Raw genomic sequence first — 9206 nt, forward strand, 5'->3', positions numbered from 1 at the left:
TTGAAAAGAGAAGTGATGCATCTGGATGCTTCCTAAGAAGGGAAGACCTTAAAAGAGAGATGAAGAGGGATGAATATTTACTGGTATTATACTAGTGCGTTTCTGTCCATTGATGAAAAACCTCGAACCCCAAAAGGGATATCGCTAGTATTTTTTCAGCAAGGTTCCTGAAGTGGAAATAATAACACTTCCTCAGTGGAAATGAAAACATTTTAAAAAGCATCATCACTGGCCAGCACATAGAGAAGTTTTCCTGTAACTGTAAATGCAGTTAGTTACAGAGACAGCATATTGTGCTGTTAAAATGTTGATTTGATTTTCAGTCCTTTCTATGTTATAGGGCTGTATGTGAAAATATATACGTTGCAGATGTTACAGAAATATAGTTCACTAATTATTCACGATAACATATTCTCCTTGCCTCTAGCCTGTTAGGAGTAAAATAAGATTTATTTTAGGATTTTAAAATAACCCACAACATCGCTTTCCTTTTCTCCCTCTCTTACAAAACAGAAAAAGCTTAAAACCTGACATGTTCTGCTCAGGCAGGGTTGGAAAAGAATTTGAGTAAAGAAGAAATCTGGTGGGGAAACGCTGATGTAATTTCCAATGGGATTAATCCATTGATACAGTTGCTCAGGATTTGCAGTCCTGTGATCTAATGTATTCATTTAAGTCAGGGTCTTGAAAACATCTAAATTTTCTGAAAGCTTAATTTTAACAGGCCTATGCTCTAAGCGGGTTCCTCAACAATTTAAGCAGACTTTACACTATAAAATTTCCAGTTTTGCCAACTTTATAATGATGGCATTTTCTGATATACACACATAATCTTATGTATTAAGATCAGGGATGAATTCCTGAATAAAAGCTAGATCCTGACACATTTTATACTGATTAGTCATCAAATTCTCTCTTCTCACCAATCCTTTAAAGTCTCTACTCATGAATTTAGAGTGGGATCCCACACGTTCAAGCTGACCATCTGCATATAGTTTTATTAAACATGTGTCCACGATGGTTTAGCCTTTCTATTCTCTGCCTCAGATAAAACTGAAATATTTATGATAGTATCCTTTGTACAGATAAAAGTGAGAGAAGATGGAAAATGACACCAAAACAAAAATCCTACGATTTAACTGGTTTAATCTCCTCTCATCCGTACCTTTCCTGATGTAGCAAATAAAGAATAAAACAAAACATGCTTCTATAGTAAAATTCACTTCTATTTCCAGATCAGTCTTTTAGGAGTTGGAAAATGTCCTTTTCATATCCTAACACATTCACTCAGATTTTTATTTAGGTGTTTTTAACAGTGTCTTAAATTTAAAACTAGACTGACTTTGTATTTGAGCAGCTCAAGACCAAGCATGTGGTTTCAATTGAAATATACCAAAATCTCCCTGCTTTAAAGAAAAAAAAATTCATTCTCTTTAACAAACATTCTTATAAAATTCTACTTGAAGAAGCAGGTGAAGGGGTACTATTTACAGTCTCAGCTCTGTATTTATTTTTGTGCAGTCATGGTTGACTGTTCCTCAGGTTTTTAATGACTGTGCACACAGAGCACTCATTCAGCAGCCCTAACACTGCGTTATTCTCCCATGCCTGAGGTTGGTGCAGAATATCGATAGGGAATTTATACCTCATGCTGTAATTTATGACTTTTTTTCAGAATGGCACAGTTTAGGCACCGGCATTTGAGACAACTTTCTTGTGGGTCTACAGAGGATGCGATGGGCACTGGTAGAACTTGCTGCCACAGCTTCACCTGGAGCCCTGGCATGGTAATTTGTGATAACTGCCTTTGAACCAAAGCACATGGGGTGCTCTGCAGAGCCGCAGGAACACTACCCGCCTGTTTCCATATTTATGGTCAAGAAGCAAAAACATCTGATCGTCTTTAATGGAAGGAAACTGGATTGAATAAAGTTTGCAGGCTAATTAAGGCTTAGAAAAATCACAACTCTTCCAGCTTGGTTGCCCGAGATGAGAAAGCCCCAGCCTTGCTGCTGGCCTTCTGGGCCTCTGAACACCACGTCTGGTCTCACAAATGGGTCTGTTCTGGTGCTTGAATCCCTCTGGGGTTTATGCTCCCAGAGCCTGTGTTAGCTGATCAACTTGCTTTTCCCTAGGGACCATCTTGCCAGGGCCCTGGAAAGCCTGAGACAGCAGCGCTGTAGTGCCACAGCAGACTTGGGAGGATTCCCTCCAGGGTTAGGCAGGCAACACCCAAGCGTAAATTTGCTGAAGGATCTCAGCGCCCAAACCCACAGAAGAACAAAGGAGAGCAGCTTCCCTCTGATTACAGAATAAATGCTTCCGTTTCACAGTGGGCAGCTTCGGAGGCATTCAAAACACTTTGCTATTCGGAACCTTAAAAAGGTTCAACCAAACCAAAGCAATGCTGTGATGACTGTTCAAAATTAAAATTAAGAGGGTACATTCCAAACCGAGAAGCGTTTGGAAGGCCGGGCTGGACAACCCAAGCCTCTCTGCAAGAGCAACCCACAGGTAGAACACCTCTATGGGTTACATGGCTGCAGCGTGCGGCTGATTTGGTGCAGAGGGAGTGTGTCTACAACTATGGGGTTGCCTCTCCTTCCCCTCCTGCTCTCCTCCCAAGGAACTGCTGGTGTAATGAAGTTTCCAGCATTAAATCTTCAGGTGGCAGCACGATGGGTGAACATAAAGTAGGAGCGTATGGCTCTTCCACCTCGTTTACCAAATACTTTAAGGCAGATACATTCAGAGATATAAATATTGCTTTGAAAAAAAGGGCAGTGAATATTCCCCTTTTGGCTCCCCCATAGTACAGTGTGATGTTCTGGCAATAATCTCCGGGTGCAGCCTGGCCCCCAGCACTGTGCGGAGCCTTTGGCGGGAGGTGGGATTTCACCCTTGGTTCCAAACCTGCTAAGCCACTACTTATTCTGTTGTCTTATACTTTGCAGGTTATGGTCCTGGAGTGGTATGGCATTGGACTTCAAAACCATTCCCTTTTTGCAGAAGGTCTGCATGTAAGATGATGGCAAGGAGTGACATACCCTGTGGTTTTTTAACCTCTTGTTGCACTGGAGTCATTTGCATGTAAATTTGGTGAAGGAATAGTTTACCACAAATAAAAACACTGGGAATAGCAGCAAAGAGTTCTTTGGGTAATGAAAACATGCAGGTTCTCCCAATTTTCTACTTATCTTCACACTTACCTATCAAAACACCTTGTGCAGAGTACAGTTTTGAGATGCGCTTGACCTTCCCTGCCCCAGGAAACTGCACTTTCATAGGGGCTGCTGGGTCGGGCTGCTGTCCAGGCACAGTTCTGAGGATTTGCTGCTCACGCTGCAAGTAAGAGGCATTGCCATTAAGTGTACTTATATATTTTTACGTATTTATCTTCAAAGAACTACATTTTGCTCATTTTCTCCTCTTGCTGATTTTTAAAAAAACATAATATATTTGAACTGATCCAACCTACAGAGTATCTGGCCAAGCTCTCTAGCATTACTCTCTGAATGAGCATGGATGATAGTTTGTTAATATTTTGATTACTTGTAAAACTGAATAACTTGGACTAACAAGGAGTTGTGAAGTTGGGTGCATTAACCAAAATATAGTCAGACATCTATTAAAACTAACCTACCTTTCTTTTGAAGTAGTCCAGCTGGAATCATATATAACCATGGGCTGCAAACTCAAGCTTGCTTTGTCATGTTTTTATGCATTCATGAAAATGTATGAACAGGATTTTCAAAGTGTTAAAGTGAGCGATGAGCATTATACCACAGCTTTTAGAAAGGCTTGCAAATTACAGATCATAGCTAGGAACAATAATTATGTGGCAATAATTTGAGTTGTATCATTCGCACTATAAAATCTTTTGTTTGTCTTATTACATTTATCAATATTATTTCCCCCCCTTTTTTCTGAAAAGGATTGTTTTAGTCTTAATTCACTATCAAGAATTTGAGCACACCTTTGAGATGGGTTTCTGGACATTTGCTGGTGTCGCTTCTGCTGCAGTGACAAAAAGGGATTCCAAAGCTGCTTCAGTATAGATGGAGAAAATAACTACCTTGGTAAGTAAGATACTCAGAAAGAGACATTTAGGAACGTGTTTTCTAAACAAGTTTTCTGTAACTCTTGCTGAAAGTGATGGGGACACTACTCATGCCTTTGGCACAGCAGAGTCAAAGATGAATCTTGGAAATATTTTGCTCTGTATTGTAACTGGCTCGTTTGCACTTGGCTTACTTGAAAATTACTTGCAGACAGTAGCCTTTTCTCTTTTCTTTTTTTTTGGGGCTGTGAGTCATCTGGGAATCAGCAGAATGAATAATACAGGAACCGTTAGTTGTTTCTGGAAACATAAATTTCCAGAAATGTTAGGCATTTCCAGATATGAGTAGTAATTCTTAGATTGTTCATTGTGTTAATTCCAGATAATTTACAAAAAAAAAAAAAATTGCTATTGTTATTCAAATTATGGCCAACAGAATGCTTTCTAATAGTTCTCTGACCACCAACTATTTGTTACTAATTATTGATCACGATGACTAGCCTTGTGACAAAATCATTGCATGAGAAAAATCATCACAGGAAAGAATACTTCTGGTCCAAATTTTCAGCAGAGGTTCGATTTTGCAGAGGTGCACAAAAGTGTCGGCATTTACAAATGGTTTTGGTTATCAAACATTTTAAAACAATTAGCTGTATGATTTGATTAGGAACAGCTGAGTGATTAAAACATTTTCTTAACTAATGCAAATAAAAGACTTCATTGTCTCACATGTATAACCGTAACAATAAAAAAGTAAATCAAATCTAATTTGGAGATTAAACTATCTGCACTGAGGCTCTTGTATTCTGTTGCTTTCCTATTAGAAATGCCATTTTTATCTCTTCATCACATATATAAACCTGGGTCTCTAACTGCCTGGATATATAGTCACATCATGTGTAACTAACACATAGTAATGCAAGAGCAATCCCCTCCAGACATTGTGACTTTACCAAGTTACTTCACTGGTTACCAAACATCTTTTTTTTTGTCCAGATGTTACAGCAGTAAGTATGTTGGAAGTGGAATGCGTTAGCAAATAAAAACATGTCTAATCTTTTCTGGAACGATAGAGAATATTCTCTTTCATCATATTCCCCATGTCTATTAGAAGCAGAAGGCTTTCTAGGTGAAGTAAGACTGTATGAGGAAAACCATACCCCACTTGTTGAAGCTAATACATAACAGTTACTACACAGAATCTACTAGTGTATTGAATATGGATACCAGTTCTGATGTAAGCAGACAGGACTTTAAGACCTTAAAATAATGCCTCTAGAAGCATCAAAATTTTAGCAGTCCTTAGTGGTTTCCCCCAATTCACACTTCTGGGCACTACTATCAGCATCAGCAACTGTGGGATCTGTCAGAGACAGCACAGGCATGCCCTTCCCGTCCTACATCCCCTACTCTCTTGGACCAGATGTTGACAGGAGGCTCCACTGCCAAGTCCAAGACTCTGGATCTTGAAGGTGACTCTTTGGAGAGAGCTGGTCCATACCAGGGTTTTGGGGGGGTTTGAAAGCAGGCAGCTTTAGCCACTAGATCTTCTGAGAACAGCTGGCACACATTTTTGTGATGCTGTAACAAGCCCAAAACAAGAGTTCCTCAGTACTCATCACCTGTAAATCAGCCATGGCAGTGAAAACCAGAAAAATATGGCTGGATCTCTAAAAAAAGAGGATGGCAGAGAAAAGCTCAACAGGCAATGCGAAGGTGGAGCTGTGCCTTACCCAGCCAGGCAAATTTGTCTCTGCTTAGGAATCAACATTTTGAGCAGCATTCCATTTTGAGAGGAAGATGTACGGCATGGTGAGGACCACGGTAATAGTCTTTCTGAAGGAATCTATGGGATTTTTTTTTTTTTTTTTTTTTTTTTCAAAAGAATGAGCAATGTCTACCCAAAACAGTAGAAATACTTAAGGTTGAATCTTGGTCATGTTGACACCAAAGAGAAAGCTTGAACTGACTTTGGAAAGGCCAGTGTTGCATCTGTGCAGATTGCCATGTGAGGAAACACTTTCAGTTGCCTCTTGGCAGCTCCCAAACTCACACGATCAGGACTCAGGACACATTCCCAGCCCCAAGGGGCTCTTTGAAAGCTGTCCTCACTATCTTCCATTTGTTGGTTATATATTTTATGTGCCTGGTTAAAACCAGGTTGATCCCCACGTACTGTGAGGTGACAGAGCACACAGTGATGTGATAATTCCTGTAGATTCGTAAGGATAAAAAAATAGACTTTCTTTTCCATCTGTGCTTTTGGACAAATTAAGGCTGAGGGCCACATTCGTGTCTGTAGTTACCTGTGTTCACATGCACAGTCCTACCAAACTTGGCAGGGCTAGTTTTATTCAAAAAGTGAAGCATATGCTGAGTCCTCATAAAAGAAGGGTCTGCCTGAGGAAGCAGATGTTTTCTGTAGAGCTATCCCCACCAGTCAGTCACCCAGGTGAACCAATGAGTTTCAGACACCATGGGTGATCTCCTGGGAGGAGGTCTGGACAACAGGTTGACCATATGTCCATTCCAGGCATCTTAGCCCTTTCTCTCTTTCCCAGTAATTGCTTTATATTTCCGAAACTGTACTGGTCAATTTAAGGGTAACCCACAATATAATCATAGAAATTTTGTTTTACCACTGTGTCTTTTCTGTTTAAACCGCATGTAATACTAGAAGCTGAACACAGCAGAACAAAACGTAAGCAAATAAAAGCCAGAAAAAACGTAAAAATAGCATTTTATCACAATGACTATGAAGATGATAAAGACAAGTATGGACAGAGATGCTCGCAAATTAGTAAAGATCAAAGCGAATGAATGTATGTCAGGAAAGTGTATTTCTTCCATTGATTTAAGGGTGAGTGTTAACTAAATATTTTCTTTCAGGAAAAAAATCCATGTAAAAGATAAACAGTTCAAATTGTTGAACAACTTCTGAGGCTGACTTGTTTAATATAATCAAAACATTGTTTTTCAGTAATGTAATCTATTAACAAAACACTATCCAGGGTTGCTGCTACTTGCACCACTCAGACATGAAAAAGAAAGTGTCATATCTTTCCTGAAATCTGTGCTGGATCCCAAGGCCCACTTGGATGCGAGCTTGGATGCTCCCATGCTGGCATAGGTCAGAAATGCCAAGTCTTTGTCCAGCTGCTTGCTTGATTTGTTCTCGTTGTACTTGGGCCAAATATAAAAACCTTAAAGGCCTGTCTGTACAAACATGCGGCGTCAAAAGTAGGTGTAAGTAGGAATAGTAATACCTCTTTACCCTCCCTCCACACTTCTGATCGTTGCTGCTGTGTCAGATCCCAGGCAGTGCTTGTCCTCATCCAAGTAACACACGCAGCCTCTGTTCAGCACACAGCGGGGTGGGGGAGTGGGGCAGCCTTGGCAGCCTGTTTCACTGCAGGGCATTTGAGCACTTGCTCTGGGTTTAAACTCAGTTTTAAAACAGTTTATTTGATCAGACAGTGGATGATTCCTGCAATATATTATACTCTAAAATAATTTTTCATTTTGCTGTCAGTACTTAACATGATCCAGTATGCAGTTTGGGATATTTAACACAGAAATTTGGTTTGCCCTTAGTGTGTATGAGGCTGGTTACTGCCTTGAGAAAATACCATGATATCAAGGGAAGCACTGGGAGTAGCAACCCATAGATTTGGGGGCTTTAAGACTACCTTGTAAGTAGTCACTGACACACTCTCTTTTTTGGCTCATCCCCTTGTAGAACACAGATAACAGTACATATGTTTTACCCTACTGGATTTTGCAAGGATTAATTGGTGGGGTTTTTTTATGTGCACACTTTGACTTTTGTGGACTATATTTGGCAGTGGGATCATGGCAGCATAATTCCTTGTAACCACAGGGAAACTGTGACTTCTACACCAAGGTTGCGTAGGGATGTATGCTGTGTGTTACAGCACATGGAGAGACCCAGCTGCTCTGTGCAGTACACCACTTTGAGGCATAGCAGTAGCTGTACAGCTGAAATATTTTCTTACCCTTTTAATTAAGTTTAAACCAGACAAAAAAAAAAAAAAAACCAAACCAACTTCCTGCCATGACATCACTATGGAATATTTAAACCATACACATCTCCTCATTTTAAAGTCAACTTTCCCCTGCAGTTTGAATGCAATCCCTTTTATTTGGCTAAAGTATCTGAGGACAAGCAAACATTCAGATAGCACTTGTTACTAATCTGTTCCTTGAACTAATCCTTAGCCATGCACAAGCTAGAAACACTCTATAGCTGAATCTCTTCTCTGTGTGTATAGATAGATAGAGAGATAGATAGTTCCAGGCTCATAGTGCCAGTTCAGAGGCTGATGACTTGGGTGCCTTGTGGCTGCGTAGGTAGCTGCCCTGGTCCTCCATTTCATCAAATTTTCATATTTTAACCACAGCCTTTTTTCCCCCCCAGCAGACTCTCGTGCCTCTGTGCCAGCAGCCCGGCAGCTGCCGCCTGCGAGCCACGGGGCTGGCAGTGCTGCCCGGCTGCTCCCACACCAGTCTGAAGCCATCACTCCCGCTGTGCAATGGCCGGGCCGCTGCGGGACCAAGCCTTCGGCAGCCCCGTTTGCATTTGCAGCTCAAGCAGCTGTTCCTTGTCTCCTCCAGGAGAAGGGCAGTGGGCCAGATCTGCCTGTGGTCAAGGCAGCTGGTTGGACCATGCTGACCTAAACCTCAAATGCCTGCACAGACCAGCCAGATCCTTAGCAGCCACATCCTGCTCTTAAACAGGACAAAGAGCACGGAGACTAGTTGCAAACCATTCTGAGTTACTCTGCAGGAGATGTGTTTCAGCAGGGTGGGAGCTCAGCAGGCCTTTAAAGATACACAGCACAGAGAGGAGCAGTTTTGTTCCTATGGATGCAAATCGTAACACTTAGTTCAGTGCTTTGCTGAAGAAATTGAAGGCTGTATGAATGGTCTTAGCCAGTCAGTTCCAGAGCTACTGAGAGAAGAGTCCTTTTTAGAAGAAATGCAAACAAAACTAAACCTCAGCAGTAGTAATAATACTGTCACAGCAACACTGTGAAATGCTTGTGGCAAGGTCTGTGAAATTTAAATCATAATTATAAAATTCATTATACTACAAGGATGAAATTCAGTTTTGCCCCATAGCTAC

This window comes from Tyto alba, unplaced genomic scaffold, assembly GCF_018691265.1.
Source record: "Tyto alba isolate M040663 unplaced genomic scaffold, T.alba_DEE_v4.0 Super-Scaffold_8, whole genome shotgun sequence".
NCBI classification, from domain to species: Eukaryota; Metazoa; Chordata; class Aves; order Strigiformes; family Tytonidae; genus Tyto; species Tyto alba.